This window comes from Plecotus auritus (genome assembly GCF_963455305.1).
Source record: "Plecotus auritus genome assembly, chromosome: 4".
Lineage (NCBI taxonomy): Eukaryota > Metazoa > Chordata > Mammalia > Chiroptera > Vespertilionidae > Plecotus > Plecotus auritus.
In genome coordinates this window covers 164,138,708-164,150,031 of record NC_137775.1, presented here as the reverse complement: position 1 = coordinate 164,150,031, position 11,324 = coordinate 164,138,708, and the positions used below count along the sequence as shown (strand labels likewise).

Sequence of the window (11,324 nt, the reverse complement as noted above, 5' to 3'; positions counted from 1 at the left end):
GGAGTTAATGAAGTAAGGTCATTGATTCAGTCATACTTAAGATGCTGCTGCTAATCTTGTCCTCTGTGTCAATAAAAACATTACCACAGAACACATCCTCATTGGCAGTGTAAACCCATTCGTCACTAAGAGGCAAGGGTAGGTGTATATGGATGGAGACAGACTGCACTAAAACTTGTCTCAGCCATTTGATAGCTGTGTGAACTTAGGTAGATTACCTGGCGCTCACGGTCAAATAGGGACAATAATAACAACTACCTCATAGGGTTGTTGTAAGGATTTAATGAGATTATCTATGTGATGTGTTTAACATAATGGTAGGTATATAGAAAATACTCAATAACTGTTATTTTAAATTTCAGTTTATTGGTATTGGTGGTGTTATTGTTATTATAATTGAACATTTCAATGCATATGAGTTCCATAGTGCTAATTTTAAAAATTATATGTTATAGCTTAAATTCCTTTAACATTTATAAATATTGGCTTTAAAACTCAAATCCACAAGGTATATAGAATCCAGAGAAGCCAACACACCTTCATGGAAGTGTAAGGGAGGCAGGACACCTCCATTCTTAGAACCACTTCCCACATCACGCACTAAAATCAGCTCACACACCTGACATAAGACCAGCAGGTAATGCACTCGTGCTCACTGTGACTTTTCTTTCTGCTGAGTATGGCTCTTTTCAAGTAATGAAGCCTAAACAGATGTTTAGTAATGAGGAGTGTGGGTATTATTCAAGACATGAAAAAGATGGTCTCCTCTTTTAACGAATCCAGACTTCAGCCATTTACCCATTTTTCTACTTGGGGAAGAAAAAAAAAGAGTTGAATTAGAAGAGGTTTCTATTTTATTTTCATTTTTGCTTTCTTTTTTAAAATAAAATATGTTATTGGTTTTACACTGCAGAAGTCAAAAGGGTGAATAATTTCCTGATGGTTTAGAGAAGTATCATAGATTTCAGACTATGCCCATACTGATTTCAACTGCATATCTACTTAAATGCAATCAAATAATTGTTCACATCTCTTTAATGTGAGTGTATAACCTAGCTGAGAAGTATATATTAAGATGAATGGAAAAAAAGAATATTCCAAGTACTTCTTTACATTTTAGCAGAAGCAATGGCTAAGGTGGAGTAGTCGTTTTATAAAAAACAACAGCAAAAACAACCACCAATTACACCCCAATCGGGTGGTTCAGTTGGTTGGAACGTCATCCTCTACACCAAAAAGGTTGCAGGTTGGGTCTCCTGTCAGGGCACATATGGGAGACAACATATTGATGTTCCTCTCTCACATCAATGTTTCTTTATCTGTCTATCTTTCCCTTCCTCTCTCTAAAATCAATAAAACATATCCTTGGGTGAGGATTAAATAATAACTAGAGGTCTGGTGCATGAAATTCATGCACTCGGGATGGGGGGGGGAGGGGGGAGTCCCTCAGCCCAGCCTGCACCCTCTCGCAGTCTGGGAGCCCTCGGAGGATATCCGACTGACGGCTTAGGGAGCAGGCCTAAGCTGTCAGTCAGACATCCTTAGTGGTGCCGCGGAAGTGGGAGAGGCTCCTGCTACTGCCACTGTGCTCTCTAGCCGTCAGCCCAGCTTCTGACTGAGCAGTGCTCCCACTGTGGAAGCACACTGACCACCAGGGGGCAGCTCTTGCGTTGAGTGTCTGCCCCTTGGTGGTCAGTGCGAGTCATAGTGATCAGTTGTTCTGCTGTTCAGTTGATTATATAGGATGATAAAATAAAAATTAAAAAACACCAATTCCTAGACATCTCTAAGAGATTATGATTCAGTAAGAACGGGTAGGGCCCAGAAATCTGTTTTTAACACTTGTTCTGGTGATTCTTATCATCTGACACATCAGAGACATTGGCCATTTGTTGTTTTTGCTTTCCCAACATCTCTTTTTTCTTCTGATAAGAGCACCTCCATTTTCCTTTGAGAAAGCACTCCTCCCCAACTCTCATTCACTGTGGGTAAGATTCTGGACATATTGAGTGCCCATCTGAGGTTTGTGGCTGTGGAACTTAGATCAGAACAGTAGTGTTTGTTTTTTCCAGCCATTTCAACTGCTCAGATATTCATACAGGGTAAACAGATAGATGGGTTTAACCCAAATCATGAGTTTGGAGGCAAATCTAGCCAAGAGAAATAGATAGAGAATTAATGGAATTCCCAAGACAGTGTTTAAATGAAAAGAAACAAAAATATTTAAGAATCAATGTTAAAGATAAATTTATCTTTCTCCTCTCTGATATAAAGATGAATTTTTTAAAGAAAGATTAAGCTAGATATTCTTTACCCTTATTAGCAGTAGTGTATAAAATTATCAATATCAAATAATAACACAACTGGTAGTGCATTACTTTTATATAATCATCAATGCAATTTATGTGTATTTTGCAAACTTTCAAATAAACCAGAGATCCAGGTAGGCAAGAATCAGGTGCATATATACTTGTTTAAGAAACCTTTCAGAATATAGCTTATAGTAACTCTGTAAGAGTATAAATGCCACATATCTATAATCTCTCCTCACCCGTTAAGTTTTTAATTTTTAACACATTTTTAATTTCTTTTCCACTTTAGCCATTGCTTCTTCTTAATATGTTTGATCTCAAACTGGTATCAATATGCCTAAGAGGAAGTGAGATTTTTACAAATGAAAATTTGGCTTGGAAATTAAACTATGTTTAGACAGTCTTTCTTCCTGTCCAAATTTTGAGCTGAAATCCTGAAAATGAAAATCATTTCTAGACTCCATGAATGCCCCATTCCTAAGTCCTTCCTGAATTGTGAAATGGAAAATTAAATCGTTTTTGTTGGAAAACTCCCTGTTCAATGGGTTCAGATCAGCACTCAGATGATGTCAGCAAATGTTACATTTTTTTCCAATTATGAAATGAATTATGGGGCGCTAGCTAACCACAGTCAGTCATTAAATAAAGCTATTTTGGCTGACACATTGTTGTCCTGCCAGAAAACACAGGTGTTTTGTTTTTAAATAATTTTTAAAACATTGCTTTAAGCAAAGATTGCATTAACAATCCTTGAGCACAAGCAATATAGGAGCATAAATAAGAAGGTGCTATTTGTGGAGAATTTGTGTGGCAAGGTAGGGATTGTATTTTCACATATGAAATAAAAGAGTTGCTTTATGTACAAGAAAGTGAAACATTTGGGCTATGATGTATGATGACAGTGATATATGACCATGCATATTTAAACATCTATACAGAATCTTAAGAGTTGAATAAAAAGCGCCTTACAAACATGAATTATTATTATCAATAACAAACTTTCTTGGACTGGGATTTTCAAAGAATGTTAGTTCATTCTTTCTATGATGAGTCCCAAGGGTTTCAAATGCATAGTCTCAAAATGATGGCATGTCCATCTGTCAATATCAAACATGTACTTGCTAATAATAGAACTGGAGCTGTACTTGCATTTGGAGGTAGTTCCTTGAAAGACCAATGAGTATAAAATTTTTTCCTTGGCCCCGGTCATAATGACAATTTTTAACCATTTTGCATTTCTAGTAATATCTTTACACTTATTTCTTTTTTTCTTCATTTCAATCTGCTGTCTTCAATTTACAGGTTTCTAAGTTATTCCTAAATGAAGCATCTGCTTTCAGTTGATTCATCTAAGGAATTTGATTATCTCATCCCAACTATGACATCTTGAATCATGCATTAATGGCATGCTTATGGAATGAAACAGTTTTCTGTTTCAAAATGACTTTTTTCCCCTGTGTGTGTGTGTGTGTGTGTGTGTGTGTGTGCAAGAGTATAAATGTCACATATCTATAATCCTCAGAACTCAAATACTAATTGTTATTAACTTTTCTTCTGGGTTAAAATTATGTTTAAAAAGAACAATGATCTATTGACAAGCGTGCCTTAATAAACTCTTGCTGGAAATAAGTCTTAGGGTTTAAATGTTGAAATATTCTAAAATTGATGCCCCCAACCTAAATTTCCCAGGTTTTATTTCAGAGTTTCTAAATCATTTTGTTGCAGACTTTAGAAAGAGCCCCTTCTCAAATTAAGTATGGATGTCTTATTTTTGAATGCTGATTTATACCAAGATCATTCTTCAAATCCTCAAGATTGTCTTACAAACATACCTTAATCAACAATACATTCAGAATTTCACTAATTATTTAGTCACAAATGTGAGACATTCACCTGAGATACAAAGACAATTTGTAATACTGAAAGGACTTAAATTTCTTAAGAAAAAAATACTGCCCATCCGAAATTGAATGATTCTGAAATAGTCTGGTAAAGGGAACTCTGAGTAAGCTATTGTTAACTAAATGTTAGGAACAATTGTAAAAGAGAATTCTGATCAATATACTAACATATTTATGAATATATAACTCTTCTACATCATTACATTCTTTCAAGTTTAAATGTGACAAATTCTGTTATCGAACATAATTGGGGAATATGTTCTGCTTAATCAAAAGTTCAGGTTAAATAAATAATTAGTTCAATAAAAATTTGTATAGAAATATAACATAAATAGATACATAATAGATATATAACATTATATATACACATAAATACCAACTTTCCAAGAACTTCACAACACAAGTGAGCCACTAAGACTTATTTAACTACAAATGTTTTAAACACTGTTGTCATAATATTCTAGAACTTAATCTCCATCAGCAATTTTCAACTGGTGTGCTGCGGCAGGCACTCTGGTGTGCTGGAAGAATTTTTAAAACATGCAATACCTGACTATTTAGTCAGGGACACTGAGCTCTTTTCCCTTAGATTGTTAAAGAAAAAAATGACAGTAGCCAACAAAATAGCTGTCCAGTGTGAATGCCCTTTCTTGAACCATAGAGGGAGTCCCCCCAAAATGTATACACAATATAAAAGCTGATAGCTCAATTTTGAAAAGGAAGGTATTTTAATAAATACTGCCTTTACAGTTATTCAAAGTGTGTGTATATCTTTTTGGGGGACACCCTATATATAGATCATGTAATAGAGTTGCATCTTATTGGTCACATAGAATAATAAGGTTGCATCTGAATGGTTATTTCTTGGTAACAGCCATCTTTAATATACAAATGTAGGCACCTGACTTTTAAAAAGTCATTTCAGAGCAAAAAGAGTATGTAATTACTATTATTATATTTTTTGTAAATCAATCAAAATTATACCTATTTTTTGTCAGATCTGCAAAAAATATATGTTTTTTGGTGTGTCACAGGATTTTAGTAATTAGTTTATGTGCGCCATGAGATGAAAAAAGTTGAAAATCACTGATCCACATGTATGACAGTTTTTCTAAGTAAGAAAGCATGTATAATTCTTACCAGTAATGCCTAAAACTTGGTTCCTAGGTAGAAGACTTTCCTTACTCCTTGTTCCACTTACCACCCCTGATCCTAACCAGGCGATAAGGACTGGTAGTTCCAACAGTTTTTACCCAAAAGTGGGAGACTCTAATGATACAGTTGAGGGTAGATGCTGAGGGTAAATCCAAAAGGTTAAAGAGTTATGTTGGAGTGACCAAGAGGTTCAACTCAAAATTCTAGGGAAAACTGAGGGAAGTGGGGGGTGGGGAACAGAATACTTAAAGATAACTATTTGAAGATAAATTTGCAAAAGGATGAGATTGCTCACAGAGCAATGCATCCGAAGGACAATTTGAAGAAACATATTTTCAAGCATTTGCTTATAACTCTTTAGAAGAATTAACAATGGAAGAAATTAAAAGCTAAAATGTTTTAAGTTACTAATGATTTTCAAAAGTGGAAGCTTGCATATCCATTTTATTTTCTAATATAAAAGTATTTATTGACCACTGTTCAGCAGTACTTACAATAAAGTAAATAATATATAACATTTTGAGTACTACGAAGTTATTATTTTTCAAGGCTTCCACTAAGCCAGTAACCCAAATATCGAAAAGATTGAGCCTATATGTAAGGAATGAGTTGGGGGTAAAGAAAAATCTTGCCAAATCAATAGTTTAGATGACGAAAGTTGTTCACCAATTTATTCCAACGAGGTCTTCTTATATTGTCAACATCTCTAACCATCTGATTAGGGTTTCCATGAGCAAAGTCGTAGACATTGACCTTTTAATTAATATAGCACAGGGGATTTTTAACTTGTAAAGGAGAGTTTCACTAGAAAGAACCTTTTGTCATTTAACTAAGTCTTGCTTAACTAATTAAAACACACCAGGATTCGTTTACATTTTATTTAAATAGTCTAATTAATTACAGAATTCTCTATTTAATTGGAAAGATTAATGACTGAGAAAAATTTTCAGTTTCACATGAAATGACTCATTTCTTTGGTTGTTCAGAATAATGGTATCCCAAAAACATGGGTTTACCTATGGTTGTGAAATGGTGGGAGGGGAAGGAAGGAAGAAGGGGAAAGGAAACCCATTTACATAGGTATTTATGTATAACACACACAAAACAACAAATAAACAAAAAACTCAAAATGGTCCTTAGGCATAATGAGTTAAACACAAATTCTGATTAAAGAAAGACCATGAAAATATTCCCCTACGTTTAGAAAAGGTTTTCTCTAATACAGATTATATAATATACCATGATATCAAATTTTCTTCTGATAAAGAAAGCAACTAAGAAAGCCTCATTTATTTGTTCAATGTAACCAGTGCCATAGACTTAAAAATCCAACTCCCCCAATACTACTTTAAAACTAATATATCAAACTTTATTTTCATTAGAATGTAGTTATTCACACTAATAAATCAAAAGACCAAGACCCAGATTTTATATCTGTATCAGTCATCTATTTATCATCCTATCTAATAAAAGAGTAATATGCAAATTGATCATACCTCCGCTACACCCACAAGCCATGCCCACCAGCCAATCGGGAGTGAGTATGCAAATTAACCCAACCAAGATGGCTGCAGCCACAAAGCAAGCAGGAGGCTTGGGTTTCCCCAGCAATGGAGGAAGCCAAGCTTCCCACACATCCTGGCCAGCCCAGGTTTCTGCTCAAGGCTATAAAGTTTCAATGATAGAAGATAAATAAATCCCAACAAAAATGGTGGCAGCCACATAGCTAGAGAGAGCAGGAGGCTTGAGTTGCCCCCAGCAATGGGGGAAGCCAAGCTTCTGCAGCCCTGGCCTGCCTTGGCCTCCGCACAAGGCTACAAATTTCAATTATAGAAGATAAATAAATCCCAACAAAAATGGCTGCGGCCACGGAGCGAGCAGGAGGCTTGGCTCTGCTCAAGGCTACAAAGTTTCAATTATAGAAGATAAATAAATCCCAGATACCAAGGCCTCCACTTAGGTCACTGGGGGGTGTGGCCGGCCTGCAAACCACCACAGGCCCCTCGCTCAGGCCGCCCCACGCCCCAAGGGAACCCCCACCCTGATCCAGGACACCCTTCAGGGCAAACCAGCTGGCCCTCAACCGTGCACCAGGCCTCTATCCTATCTAATAAAAGAGTATGTGCAAATTGATCATCATTCCAACACACAAGATGGCTGCCCCTATGTATTCAAAGATCCTGCCCCCATGTGGACACAAGATGGCTGCCACAAGATGGCCAACAGGGGAGGGCAGTTGGGAGGGACCAGGCCTGCAGGGGAGGGCAGTTAGGGGTGACCAGGCCAGCAGAGGAGGGAAGTTGGGGGCAACAGGGCCAGCAGGGAAGGGCAGTTGGTGGGGACCCAGGCCTGCAGGGGAGAGCAGTTGGGGAGGACCAGGCCTGCAGGGGAGGGCATTTAGGGGTGACAAGGCCTGCAGGGGAGGGCAGTTAGGGACAAACAGGCTGGCAGGGGAGCAGTTAGGCATCAATCAGGCTGGCAGGGGAGTGGTTAGGGGGTGATCAGGCTGACAGGCAGAAGTGGTTAGGGGCAATCAGGAAGGCAGGCAGGCAGGCGAGCAGTTGGGAGCCAGCAGTCCTGGATTGTGAGAGGGATCCCAGATTGGAGAGGTTTGCAGGCTGGGCTGAGGGACACAACCCCCATGCACGAATTTCATGCACCAGGCCTCTAGTCTATCATAGAAATGCAAACGATTATCGACTTCATTTTCTGGGAAAAAATGCCAAATTAGTCTCTCTTCACACACAAAAGCCATTACAATTTGAGAACACTTTATATTTGCCTCCTTTGCCAGCACCAACTCTACCTCATTTGAATCTTCCCATTTCATTAGAAACATAGATTCTCCACAGCAGTCTAAGGCCCCAATTACTGGTTCAGGATCAAGACCTCTAGCAAAACCTCTGTTTGTCAGCAGCATCTCTTTGCTTCTTTGATGTGCTATCACCAGACTCACTGTCAGAGGAATATTTTCTTTTTGTACCATCTTTTCCTTTATCAGCTCTTTTGAGAAATAAGAAATGTTTTCATAAACTCTGGACAATCTAAACTTTCTTCAGCTTCCCAATACTAGCAACATCTGTATTACCTTCCATTTTAGGAGATACTCCACATTCCCATTCACATCCTTCCTGTGCTTTTTCCACCACAGATTCTCCAGGCTCTGCCCCTTCAACATTTTTACTCTTTCCATTCTGCTCCTTTCCCATTTTTTTTGCAATGTAGTGTTATCAGAGACCATTTTTTATTGCAAATTTAAAGAGCTATTACAGTAGTCTCTCCTTTTCCACGGGGTATACATCCCAAGACCCCCAGTAGGTGCCTGAATCTATGGATAAAACCAAACCGTTTATATACAGAAGCTGGCAAAAGTAGGTTTACAGTTGTTCGCATGGAAATAATACAGTAATTAATAAATAATAATACAAGAATAAACACTGTGTTTTGTGTACTCACAAATGTAAACCTACTTTTGCTCACCCTGTACTATGTTTTTTCCTATACATACATACCTATGATAAAGTTTAATCTATAAATTTGGCACAATAAGAGATTAAGTATAATAACTAATAATAAAATGGAACCATTATAATAATATACTGTGACAAAACTTTTATGTGAGTAGTCTTTCTGTCTCTATCTCTGTCTTTCTCTCTCTCTCTGTCTTCATCTCAAATTATCCTATTGTACTGTACCTACCTTTTCACTTAAAGAGGCACTTTCTGCTTTTCTTTGTGTATCCAAATTGCCAACATCCCTACTCGTGCACTTTGGGGCCATTATTAAGTAAAATAAGGGTTATTTGAACACAATCACTGTGTTACCACCACAGTCAGTCTGGTAAGTCAGTTGGCTACGAAGTGCCTAATGGGCTGGGGGCATCTACAGCATGGATACAGTGGATGATAATGTCCCATGTGGGACTGAGCAGGATGGCAGAATTCCTCATGATACTCAAAATGACACACAATTTGAAACTTATGAATTGTTTATTTCTGGAATTTTCCATTTAATATTTTCAGACTGAGGTTGACCTTAGGTAACTGAAACCATGGAAAAGAAACCATGAGTAAGGGGACTACTCTATTTTTTGCCTCCAAGCTGACTCCAAGTCAGCCATATTTCCGGCCCTCCTCATCTCGAGCTCAATATCCATTTTATTTTTATTTTTCATCTTATTGGACAGGAATAGGTCAGGTTACAAGGTACAATTCCAACATCTGGCAAAGCAGGGTATGAGGTCTACCTTGAGTCTCACCAGTATTCATCCACACACTCACTGCCAAATCACACCTCATTGCAGACAGCTTCTAATCATTGTCTTTCTCCACACAGAATGCAAGTCTCATAAGACAAATGCCATCATAGTTTGGGTGACGGCAATAAAGGCAGGTCTTTGTGCATTAAAGCACTCCCAACTCCTTTACACCTCAACCCTCACTTTTACAAATCTTCCTCCTTTGCCCTCACCCCACAGGCTTAGATCTACCCTAGTTTTCTTTTTGACTTAAAGAGGAAAGAAGTCAAAGGTGCATAACAGTCACTATTGATTGGACAAAAGACTGAGGAATTATCTACTTTCATAGGAACACTCATATACAACTGCTCTTTTCTCATTAGGACATTTTTGATGAACAATTCCTGACAGAGCTGTGTTGTGAGCGGCCCACAGAATGTATTCTCCTTGTCTTTGACCTAGTTTGATCAAGGGACTGCTAGTTGCGAAGTAACAAAGGTAAGCAAATTCCTGAGGCTACATAAAACTCGTTTATAAGTAGGCATTTCTAGAAGCTGCAGGCTGGAGCTGGTTTAACAGCCTTTCTTCCCAGCACGTCCACCATTCCACATCAACATCCCTAGCACGTGGTAGCATGTTACTGTACAGGGAAAGATACCTGTGCCTCAATTTTCTAAAAATACTTCTACCATTGAGTTTCCTGTGTAGGAGAAAATCTTTTAAAGCATTTATTGGTTTTTTGTCTGCTTGTGACAGTAATGAAAGCTCAATTTTAGAAGAATCTCAAAAGCATAAGAATGAAAATAAAGATCATACATGGTTCCACCTCACAGAGAGAACAATGGTGACATATTGAGGTATTTTCTTTCAATTATGAGAGACAAAAGAGATCATATTAAATGGATCATATTAAATTATATATGCACTTTTTGTTTCCTACTTTTTTCATTTAATGTTTGAAAAATATTAATGAACCATTATAAAATAGAACTGTATTTGTCTCTGAATATTATAAGCATTTTCCAGTGATATTAAATGCTCTTCAAAGACACAATTTTTAAAAGACAATGTTCAAAAAATTTACTGTTAAATAACATACTAAATCACTCTTCAATTTTTTGAACATATACATTGTTTCCTTTGGTAACAGCTTTATTAGATTATAATAAACTGCACATATTTAAAGTATACAGTTTGCTGAATTGTGACCTATGAATGTACCTGTAAAACCATCACAATGAAGATAATGAACTATGTGTCACCTGAAAGAGTTTTCTTGTGCTCTTCTGTAATCCCTCCCTCCTACTCTTCCCCGTGGCCATCCCCATCTTCAGGCAACTCTAATCTGGTTTTTGTCACTATAGATTAGTTTGTATTTTCTAGTCTATTTTATAGATGGGGTAATATATTATGTACTCTATTTAGTCTGACTTCTTATATTCATAATTATTTTGAGATTAATTTATATTGCTATGCAATTAGTAGTTATTTTCTCTTATTGCTGAGTAATATTTCATTGTATGGATATAACATAGTTTATTAATCCATTCACTTGTTGATGAACATTTTTGTTGTTTCTGGGGTTTTTTAATTATTACAAGTAAAACTGCTATGAAGATTGTGTGTACCTTTGTATAGCCATGTTGTTTTCTCTTGTTTATAGCATCTGCCGATTAAAGTATCATTTTCAATATTTTTAAATGGCTTTATTTTTCAACA

At 36.9% G+C, this 11,324-nt stretch overlaps 1 pseudogene across 1 annotated transcript; it reads right to left on the bottom strand.

Moving 5' to 3' along the window:
• Positions 1 to 6,004: 6,004 nt before the first annotated feature.
• LOC308246877 (chromobox protein homolog 3-like) lies at positions 6,005 to 8,609 on the bottom strand (annotated as a pseudogene). Its single transcript has 2 exons — positions 8,034 to 8,609; positions 6,005 to 6,121 (listed from the first exon to the last, which is right to left on the bottom strand). The product of its transcript is annotated as a chromobox protein homolog 3-like (transcript).
• Between the last annotated feature and the right edge of the window lie 2,715 nt (positions 8,610 to 11,324).